The sequence below is a fragment of the Kogia breviceps genome, chromosome 3 (genome assembly GCF_026419965.1).
Source record: "Kogia breviceps isolate mKogBre1 chromosome 3, mKogBre1 haplotype 1, whole genome shotgun sequence".
In the NCBI taxonomy this organism is placed as follows: domain Eukaryota; kingdom Metazoa; phylum Chordata; class Mammalia; order Artiodactyla; family Physeteridae; genus Kogia; species Kogia breviceps.
Window position 1 is genome coordinate 95,730,473 of NC_081312.1, and position 11,758 is coordinate 95,742,230.

Here is an 11,758-nt window from a genome sequence, read left to right on the forward strand (position 1 = left end):
AAACACCTGAATGTGTGCAAGGACTTGAAAGCCTAGAGGAAGGGCCATGGAGCCACACCAGCACGGAGGCCGACTTGGGGCCTGCAGGCCAGCCAGCATGGTCCTGGCCCCGGGCGCTCTTCTGGAAGCTTTCCATCTCCCTGCCCAATGTACCCCTCCTGTCCCGGCCCCCACCGCTTTTCTCCGTCCTCACCTCTGCCCGGGGAGAAATTCCAGCGGCAGGTATGGGTGACACATCCTCTTCTTTAGCAGGTGGCAGCGCGGCAACTCCTGCAGAAAGTCCACCAGAGCCCCACTCGCACCGGGCCACGCACAGAGCCGTGGGCCCTACTCCCTCCCACCAGCCCAGCCCCGAGACTGCCGATGGGGCAGAGAATATGGCGTCAGGCACAGCTGCAGGGGCTCTTGCTGCCTGGAGCGGTGTTTATATTGACCTCAGCCCAGGCACACCTGGGGAGGACTGGCCGGCCGGGTCAGACTGCCCAGGTCAGCCACTCCTCGCCCCTCAGGGGCTCACAGTTGCATAAAATGGACCTTGCTGCACCGGTCAGTTCCAAGGAACACGTGTAGGTCCTGAGGGTCAGGATAGACAAGGGGCTGCAGCCCTGGCTTGTTTTCTAACCATTTTATCTGGCCCATGAGTGGGAGACAACTTCAAGAAGACCCTCTCCTAATAAAAGGAACCCAGGAGTCAGGGAGAGGAGGGGTGGTGGGTGGAGACAGAGACCTGGTGCCCCGGCTGCAGTGGAAGTCTCTGGAAGACCAGGCGGAGGGAGGCCACACAGAGTGAAGCCCAGGGTCACAGACCTGTCGGAGCTGCTGTTTGTTAGTTCAAGTCCTGCTCTGAGGTGCTCTGTGTCAGCTCTGAGTGACAGGTGAGATGGGGGTGCTCTGCAATGAGGGCTATGCGCACGGTTCCTGTGTGCCCAGCCCTGCCGTGGTACCTGCACAAGGGTGTTCCGTATCCAAGGAGGGGCCTGACCACGAGAGTCCCATGGGCTGCTGGGTAGCTGCACAGGTGAGCTCCATATCCTGGGAGGGGCCTGATCACGAGAGCCCCGTGGGCTGCTGGGTACCTGCCCAGGTGAGCTCCATACCCTGGGAGGGGCCTGACCACGAGAGCCCCGTGGGCTGCTGGGTACCTGCCCAGGTGAGCTGTATATCCTGCGAGGGGCCTGACCACGAGAGCCCCGTGGGCTACTGGGGAACTGGTAAAGATGTCGGGACAGTCAGTGAAGCCACTGAGGATATGCATCCAATAGTTCCTAATTCCTACACCCTGCTGGTCATTGTACCATCCCCCAGGACATAGTATTCTGTATGAGACTTACATGATGCTTTCTTCTGTATTCCATTAGTCCCAGAGGTCACAGAAATTTTGGCTTGTGACTGGCAGGACTCAGCATACAAGGAAGACAGTACTGCTGGGCCGTCCTCCCCCAAGGGTTCAAAACTTCCCGCACCACCTTTGGGGAAACTTAACTAAAACCTCAAAGATCTACCTCTGGAGAAGGGAACCCTCCTTCAATATGCAGACGACATTCTTATCCCCAGCCCTACTAAGGAGGCCTCTGAACTACCTAGCCAATAAAGGATAGAAGGTGTCCAAGACAAAGGCTCAAATATCACAGACTAAGGTGACCTGCCTGGGCTTCATTCTCACAGAAGGTCGGAGAAGCCCATCCCAGGAAAGGGAAGAAGTCATTTGCAGCCTTACCCCTTCTAAACCTAGAAGACAGCTTAAGGGTTCCTAGGGAGGTCGGGGTTTGCTGCATCTGGATCCCTAACTACAGTCTAATAGCTGGGCCTCTATAGGAAACATTGAAAGGAAAAGATGATGATCTGTTCGAATAGAATCCAGAAGCAGTCTTTCAAGAATGGAAAGAGCAGTTAATTCAGACCCTTGCCCTGGACCTCCCTAACTTAGCTAAACCCTTTGACCTTTACATTCTGGGTAGAAAGTGAATCGCCCTTGGAGTATTAGTGCAAAAACTGGGACCTCTTGAAATGGAACAATGCAAGAATGCCCTCCAGGTAGGAGAAAGTACGGTCACCAAGGGCTTGGCCCGCCGCCCCATCCGGCCAAGATACTGGGGGTATCTAAAAACCTGGAATCCGCAGCCCGCAAGGCCAACTCCCTCCTAAGGGGAAAGGACCGCACGCGGTGATCCTAACCACCCACCATGCCCTGAAGTTGCAGGCGTCGCTCCGTGGGCACACTGACCTCGAGTGAGGAAGCCCTCCAACTCCAACCTCCAGAGGGACAACTGGGGGCAACGGGTCCCCATGATGACCCGTGTGACCATCACTTGACGTGGATCTTCTCTCAGAAAACAACAAGAGCGTGCCCCAAAAGAGCAGACTACTGCTTGCAGGACTTACTGCACCCAGAGCGGAGCTCATAAGCTTGGCGGGGGAACCCTAAATAACGCTGTCACCATAGAAACGCCTACAGACACCGCGGTGAAGGCGGCAGCCGATGAGACCGGCTGCACTCCTGGCTACTTGAAAAGGCCGTTGACTCAGTGGCCGTCATGGGTCTGGATCACCACCGGCCCTGGACTGTGTGGGAGTTGAGCAGGCAGGGTTCTGACACCTGGTGCTGTTTGTACGTTAATTCAGGGGCCTAATTGAAGAAAGCGCAGACTACTGGTCAGAGCATCTAGGCTGGCAGAAACCGTCTGCCTAAGGTGGCCGAACAAATGTGGGCGGGGTAAAACCGGCCACCCCAGAGTCTCTGCGCATCTCTTTCCTGCACCCTTAAAGGTCATTAGAATCTATAACACTTCAAATGCTGGGGCTCAGGCGGACGAGCAGTGAGGGAAGAGCCCTGGGGACAGTCAACCTCACCTGGAGGCTGCTGGGGAGAAGTTCTGCCCCTCCCCCCGGGTATGAGGCCTCCCGACTCAGCACGAAGCAGTTACAGAAGCGGGGTCTGCACCCTCAGCGCCCCAACAATGAGGAATGGGACAAAAGGCAGAGGAGGGGTTTGTCACCGGCAGAGCCCATGAAAAAATCCTGGGAGATAAAAATAGAATCCGGGCAATAAAGTAAAGTCTAACGTTTATTCCTTTGTGCTTTGTCTAATTTCACTTGCCCCTAGGTTTCCACATGCAGAGGTCCCACACCCGGCACTTCAGAACCTATTTCCTGGTGCAAAATGGCTGGGCCGACACCTCAGCTCGCGGGGCCCCATGCAGACTCCGCGACATGGAGCCTGAGCTCCAGCCAACCCGGCCCTCGAGACTCCGCCCCTTCCGTCCCGCTGATGCTGCCGGGATCCCCACACAGCAGCCCCGCCCACAGCCCTCGGGGGAGCGCACGCTCCCACCTCTCCCTGTTCTCTGATCAGAATCTAAAGTTTCCTTTGCTTCTGAACCAAACTCAGTCTCGTTCTCTTGGCTCCAATGACACGGGGCAGGGGACCCTTGTTGGGGCCCACTCTGCAGGATCAGTGACAGAAATTGAGAACATTGTAACTTCAATGAACAGATGTGTGAGCCAAACTGTAATTAACCTAGAGCCGTGTATAAGGCTCGGGTAAAATAAGATGTTTCCAACACTTCCATTTGATATTTCCATCACTTTAGTATAGGCAAGTTCAGTGAAGGGGTTTGTCTTATTTGTCAGGTCAACATTAGAGAAATGAAGTGATTTCTTTCCAAGGATGTACATCGAATAATCTTGGCTGAAGCTTCAATATAGTTTTGAATGCTTTTCCATTGAAAATGATACCTCTCTTTCAGCTCCCCCATTTCTGAGAAGCATAAAATCTTATAATTTATTATTACCAAAGGGGAAAGGTGCAGGGAGGGATAAATGAACAGTTTGGGATTAACACGTACACCCTGCTATGTATAAAATAGATCATCAACACAGAACTACTGTACAGCACAGGGAACTACACTCAATATTTTGTAATAACCTAGAAGCGGAAATAATCTGAAAACGAATAGATATTTTTATTGACATCATCTATCAATGACAGATACAATGTACCCTAACGGAGGCCGATGGTCAGCGCTTCTGACCCTGAAGACTTTAATCATCTTAAGTTCGGACTCTGCCTACTGCCCAAGGCCCTTAATGAACATACGTGTAGCCATAGCGTAAAATTCCCCAGTTTAGGGTTCAGGGAGACACTGATTTGGAAACATCCCTGGTGTTCTCTTACCATGCACGGGACCCTTCCTACAGCTAAAACATGACTCTGACACCCAGAAGGTGGTACACCATTTGATCGGGAAGAGTTTGGAAAAAGCATCTCATCTCCTCATCTCCAGGGAGTCGGGTTCACCCCCCCAGTGTCTTTCCTAACAATCTCCCCACTTGGGGATGTCAGCACCTTCAACCTCCTGTTGCGCACAGTTTGGAATCTGTCCAGAGGATGAAGCGGAAGGATGAGAAACAATGAGAGAAAAGTCCTAGGTGTTCGGACAGGCACATGTCACTCTCATTTCCAATCAGGAAGACGAAATGACCAAAGGCTAAGATTGCCCATGGAAAAAGAATACGGCTTGAGGAAATCCCACTGTTTTGTGGCCAGTTCCCAAAAACACAAGTTGAAAAATGGAACTCAGGATCACTAAAATTCACGAAACTGCAGAGTTGAAAATATCTATCATTGAAAAATGTCTTGAGGGAAGTCACCGAAAAGGAATTGTAAGCAAGGGAGAATGGCAGGAAAGGGATTTGAAGAGGTAAAAAGGACTCATCATGAAAGCACAAAAAAGGGGCTGAACATCGCCAACGGTGCAGTTAGCCAAAAAGGGCGTATGCTTTTTTCCTGAATATATTCAAGAAAAGGGCATACACCCTTTTCAGCCAACCAAACAGGTGGGCATTGCAAATCAATACTACAAAAAGTATCACACTTCGCATCAGTCAGAAGAGCCATCCTCATAAAGTGTAAACACCAGAAATGCAGGACAGGGCGAGGAGTGAAGGGAGCCCTGTGAGGCTGATAGTGGAAATGTAAATTGCCAACGGGCACACTGAAGAAGTGTACTGTGTTTACTAAAACATCTAAACAGATGAGCTACAGAGCATAGGGCACTTGCACTCATGGGCGAATATCTTGGGAAAAACAAAAATCGTCAGGATACAGGCACCCCAACGTTTACCGCCTCTCTGTTTAAAAGAGCCTCGACTTGGATAAAACCTAAATATACCTGGAAGGAAAAAATGGATAAAAGAGATGTGGTACATATGTAGAGTGGAATATAACTCAGCCAGGATATCAATGAAATAAGGCCAGTTGCATCAACTCAGGAGGAGTTATGTAAGATCATTCTAGGTAACATAAGTCAGAAAGAAAAAGACACATATCGTAAGATATAACTTAAGGGTAGAATCAACAATGGCTACACATGAAACAAATTACAAAACAGAAACATAGTCAAATATGTAGAAAACACACATAAGGCTGCCAAAGGGGAAAGGTGGGGAGGGGTGAGGCATTATCCAGGAGGTTGAAATTAGCAAAGATACCGTTCCAAATACCAAATTGATAATAGACGAGGCCTACACGGAACCTCAAAGAACTGCACTCAGCACATTCAAGTCACCAGAAAAAATTCTATACGACTGTTAAGAATCTGAAAAAGAATTTATTGATGTCTGTTTCTACGTGAATCAAGTGGATGTAGAACAGCAACAAACAGCGTTGAAAATCAGCTGTAACCAATATAACAATAGTAGAAAAAGACAGTGACAGACATAAAAACCCTTATAACTTTTGCTCAGGGGCTATGATGCAACATGGATTGAACACACCTAGACACACAGCAGGATGAGACATAAGGTTGGACACTCTTGGGACTGAGAGGATTGGTGAGGTTGAGTGAGCAAATGCAGACCCTTTAAAGTAATACTGTGTGCTACCCATTCCATGGGTCCCAACTCTCCAGGTGCAACGCAACCTTCCTACAGCTAAAAGATGCATGGGAAGCCCAGAGGATGATACACCGTGTGATGATGAAAGGTTTCGACAGCGCACCTCATTTTTCATCTCCTGGTGCTCGGGTTCACCATTCCAGCCGCTTTACTAACAATCTCCCCACTTGGAGAATCAGCACCTTTAACCTCCTGTTTCGAACAGTTTGCAATATGTGCCGAGGATGAACGGGAAAAGGGGGAACCAATGAGAGACTCGCTGGAGGTGTTTGGTCGGGCACATGTTACTCTCATTTCCCATCACGAAGAAGAATTCACCAAAGGCTCAGCCTGAAGCCCCGAAACCAGGATAGGGCCTGAGGCGATGCTGTGGTTTTCTGGGCCAGCTCACAAAAAGGGCAGTTGAAACATGGAGCTCAGGGGCACTGCAACTCACAAACCTGCACAGTGATAAATGACAACTACCATCCAAAAATACATTGAGTTAAGGCAACGAAGAGGATTTGAAAGCAAGGCAGAATTGCAGGAAACAGATTTCAAGAGGTAGATTGGAGTTTCCTTGAAAGCACATGAAAAGCGGCAGAACTTGGACAATGATGCAGTTGGCCAAAAAGGGAGTATGTGTTCCTTCCTGAATATATTCAGGTAAAAAAGCATACACACGTTTTGGCCAACCAAGCAAGCTGGGAGAGCAAATCAGCACTACAAAGAAGTCTCACTTCCCCCCGGTCAAAACGGCCATCTGAAAAAAGTGTAAAAAACCACAAATGCAGGACAGGCCATGGAAAACAGGAAACCTTGTTATGCTGACGGGCGGGATGAAAATTGCCGCAGACACTCTACAAAAGTGTATGGTGTTTCCTAAAACATCTAAACAACAGAGCTACAGAGCATAGGGCACTTCCACTCATGGGCGTATATCTTGGGAAGACTAAAAATCAACAAGACACAGGCACCCCAAAGCTTAGGGCTGCTCTGTTTACAAGAACCTCGACTTCGGTACCCATTCCATATCCCAGGAAAGAGAAAAATGGATACAGAAGTTGTGAAACTTATGTACAATGGAATATCACTCAGCCATGAAATCAATGTCATAAGGCTAGTAGCAGCATAATGAGTGGATTTAGGTACGATAATTCAAAGTGAAAAAGGTCACACAGAAAAAGAAATTTATCAAAACATATCACTTATAGAGGGAATGTAAACATGGCTACAAAGAACTGAATTAAAACAGAACAGAGTCACGCTTTTAGAAAACACATTTATGCCTGCTTCAGGGGAAAGGTGAGGGGGGGTTTTCATAAAACAAGAGTTTGAAATTAGCACAGATACCGTTCCAAAAACCAAATATGTAATAGACAAGACCTACTCCTTGCTCAATGAACTGGACTCAACAGCTCCTATTCATCGCAGAAAAAAAATTCCAGCCCTTGTTTCTCAGGAGCTCTGGGGTCTACCTGCGAGGTAAACTTAACTCACCTGGCACAAGGCGGCCATCCCGGGTTTCACATCAACATGATCTCAGGCACAAACCTCCTGGCTTTTCCATTGTGTCTTTAAGTTACTTGTTGAAACAACTGCACAAATATGACAAAGATATAAAATCAGGCATCTTCTGCCCCAGTGCCTGCTCATAAATGATTTTCTGCCACTTTAATGATAAAGATAGAACATTTCAACATTCTGCTGCCCTTATTATTTGTCATTTTTCTTGATATTTCTATTGAATACTCTTTCAATATTTTAACAATGGAACATTTATTTACCTTGTTCCAGACCCAGCCTGTAGTGGTAAAGGTTTTGTTGTTATATTTCTATTATGTTTCCTTTAAAAATCATTATGCTATTTAACTGGATTAAGTCAATTCTACAGGCATTTATCTTATGATATTGATGAAATTAATACATAGAGGGCAGTAGTACAAGTTGATTGTACTCCAGAGCCTCTATTAGCACAGTTAAGTAAGTATAACTATTATCTATATGTAAACCAAAGTACATGCCAAGTGAGACTCTCCGACGCTTCTTCACTGTCTACCCCTCAAGCCTGTGAGAAATGGAATATTTCTTGCCATCTCAGTAAACAAAAGATGCCACAGTCATCCTCTCCAATGTGAGCGGGCAGGCCCTGAGGAACTCAGGATATGCAATTACAGGATGCAGGCCCCAGAGAGCTGAGGTGCATATCAAAGGAAGGAATTCGTGAGCCTGACTCCGGCATCTTCGCATAAGGAAAGCCCTGCATTCCTGTAGAACCTGGGAGAGCAGGTTCTCCTTAGCTGACAATCACCTTTTCACGTCCCCCATCAACTGCGCCAGCCCCCCGCCCTGTCCCCTCCCCCGCCCCCCCGGTGCTTTAGCTCAGGGAGGAAGGGGCGCACAGGGCCTCGGCTGAACAAGAGGCCTGGGAGCCTCGGGAGGAACTTTCGCCGCTTTCCCCGCCGTCGGGAGGAGGGTCGCTGACGCTGCGGCCGGACCCTGCGCCTCCCTCGCCCCGTGTCCCCTCAGGACGTTCAGCCGCCCTCTCCCCACGCCCCCCGGGCCCCGCGAGCCAGGCCGAGGGCAGGGCCGAGAGGAGGGGCCGAAGTTCCCCGGGACCAGACCCCGAGGCCGCTCGTTCTGCACAGCAGCGGCGGGTGGCAGCGAAACGCTTCCCCTCAGAAGCTGCTCTTGCGCGGCCGCCCGGGCACCGGACCCACTTACCCGGCCCGCCGTCCCCACGACTGTCGCGGCTTCGGCCGCCGGGGCCCCTCCGCAGCCGGCAGCGTCAGTGAGGCCGCCCTCCCCTCGGGCTCCGGGGCAGCTCCGTGACGGCGGAGGGAAGAGACCCCGAGCCGGGAGCTCCAGCTCTGAGGAAACGCGGGCTCCGTTCTGGGCGCAGTGGGTGGGGCCGTTCTGCCCCGAGGCATCCTGGGAGGGAGCGGGGCGCCGGGGGAGGAGCCGCCAGGAGCTCAGGGCCCCGTCGGGGGTCCTGGAGGGGCGGCCCGGCCTGAGGGCCCCGCCCACTGTGGCCGCAGCGCAGGCCTTTTCCCTGCAATCCTACACAAAAAGTCAGAAAGATACACACGGTCTACAGTGAATGTTCACAAATGGTGGTTGCTGCTGTGCTTACTATCCTATTAAACGTGGGAAATCCATAACACACTTGAAGTTAGAAGTTAACTATGAATGTTTACCTTTCCTTATTATGTCTCTGCTATTCACAATTGTCGTTAATGAATCAGAGGCTGTGGCATCACTAGTTAAAAATGAGCTCGTTTAAAAAATAGAACTCAGGCCCACCGGCCCTACTGTATCAGAATCTGCAATTTTACACTCTCTCCAGTGTACTTGTGGACCCATGAATAGTTGAAAGGTACATTTCTACCTCGACATGTCTTTTCTGTCTGAGAAATACGCACATTTTATCCAGTTTGATATAAATAAAACACTCAAAAATGCATATGTCCGTGTTGAAACCACCATTTTATCATTTCTTTTCCAGATAACTATAGTCTCTATACTGGTTTTATGGATCACATGACATACTCTTTTTTGTAGTTAGAAATAGAGAAAGCTACTTTGTAAAAAAAATTATATATATATATATATATATATATATATACATATATATATGTGGATAATAGAAGACACTCTTCTAAATTAAAACCAGTTCTCTTAATTTGCTCTTTTCTTCTTGGGTCACATTATGAACTCTTCCCGTGGCCACATGTCATGTGTACTTTTAATTTCAGGGACTGCTGACATCCCAGGATGTGCCCATAGATTTCTCTCAAGAGAACTGGGAATGACTGGACCGAGATCAATGGGAATTGTACAGGGATGTGATGTGACAAAAGTATAGGATCATGCTCTCCTTGGGTGAGGATACCTTCCTTCCAGAATTCCTTATCCACCCACAGGGTTTAGAGTCCTTCATTTGTAGAATGTCTCCTGGAATGTTCTGCTTCCTACAATAGGGTTTCAGATTGCAACGTTTCAGGAAATATTGGGAGTTTGTGGGTATAATTTATGTTATTCTTTGCAAATTGCAGCCTCCTTTTTAATATACTTTGTAACTGCTTGGGATGTGTCTATATGAACAGTGTACTATATGTTTCTGTTATAGTCCTTACAATATTTTATTCTCTTATCATCTGTAACAACCTTCCATGGATTCTTTGGGCTTAAGGTGTATTAAAAGGGAGACGGCGATTCTGGGACTTCCCTGGTGATGCAGTGGTTAAGACTGAGCCTGCCAATTCAGGGGACATGGGTTCGATCCCTAGTCTGGGAAGATCCCACGTGCAACGGAGCAACTAACCCAGTGGGCCACAACTACTGAGCCTGCGTGCCACAACTACTGAAGCTGGTGCACCTTGAGCCTGTGTGCCATTTATTTTTAGAGAATAAAATCACCTCTGAGTGATTACAATTTAGACCAGCTAGTCAAAATTCTTTATCACCTGTTCTTCTCAAACACTGATCAATGGAACAAGTTTTACTAGGGATAAGAGTGTAATTGTATTCTAGAGTTCATATCGGCAATATGGTTTTTGACCTTGATGCTGGATCACGACATTTCAATGGTATAACTGCTATTAATTGTCTCTTTGTTCAATGATTAAAGTCTCACATGATCTGAGTTCAGACTGGAGCCCTCCTGGTTGGTTTCTGTCTATTGCAGATTTCTTCCAGTATGAAAGGACAAGAGCAATACGGCTTACTTTACACAATGTCTTCAAACTAAATGATGACATAATCTACATTCAATTAATTTATACATACCCTACTGTAGAGCAGGGTTTGTTACAGTGGCAGAGCCCGGTAATTATGTAAAACTGAAACTTTTATCTGCACTGGTTCAAGTCCTCCTCCTAAGAATATGTTTATAATCAACACTCTTTCACAAGTTACCCAATTTAATTCACCATAGCATTCCTCATATTAACTAAATGGAAAATCCTAAGCTATATACAAATCCAGAAAGGGCCAAAAATCATCTGCCCACATGGATTATTACAACCCATTGCTGAGGCATTCAAATTACTTATTAAAGACCCACTATGTCCATCAACAGCATCAATTTATATATTATTGCCCCAATGCTAGCCTTAACCCTGGCTCTCACAACATGAATTCCTCTTCCCATATCTTAGCCACTAATTAATATAAATGTAGGCATACTCTTTATATTAGCCATATCACACCTAGCCATTTATTCCGTCCTCAGTTCTGGATGAGCTTCACATTCAACATACTCACTCACTGGAGCTCTAGGGACAGTAGCATAGACAATCTCATATGAAGTAATGTAGCAGTTATTCTATCCTCAGTCTTACTGATAAATGGATCATTTACACTTTCAACAGTAATTATTACACAGGAACACCTATGACTATTTTCTTCTGACCCCTACTCAGAATTTTATTATCTCCGCAGTAGCAGAGATTCAATGAAGCCTCACTTGATTCAACAGAAGTAGAATCAAAACCTGTATATGACTTCAATGTAGAAGATGTAGCAGGCCCATTCACCTCTTCCTTGCTAGACAATATGTCAATTTCCTTATAATAAACATTTCCACAACAATCCATTTGTAGGAGCATTCGACAATCCCTAGGTGCCAGAATTATATACACGCCAAGTCATCATTAAAACACATCTAACAATCTCCTTTCTATGAATTTGAGCATCCTACCCACAATTTTGATATGATCAACGTCTACATCTCGTATAAAAATTTTTTTTCTACTAACATTAGCCCGATGTATATGAGAGTTTTCACTACCTGTCATCATACCAGGCAACCCACCACAAACTTAAGAAATATGTCTGACAAAAGAGTTACTGTGATAGAGTAAATTATAGAGGTTTCAATGCT

At 47.2% G+C, this 11,758-nt stretch overlaps 1 long non-coding RNA gene across 1 annotated transcript; it reads right to left on the reverse strand.

Annotated features, from left to right (window-relative positions):
• Positions 1 to 216: 216 nt before the first annotated feature.
• On the reverse strand, positions 217 to 8,766 carry LOC136793931 (uncharacterized). Its single transcript, XR_010840015.1, has 3 exons — positions 8,599 to 8,766; positions 7,375 to 7,472; positions 217 to 270 (listed from the first exon to the last, which is right to left on the reverse strand). It is a non-coding gene; the product is annotated as an uncharacterized lncRNA (long non-coding RNA).
• Between the last annotated feature and the right edge of the window lie 2,992 nt (positions 8,767 to 11,758).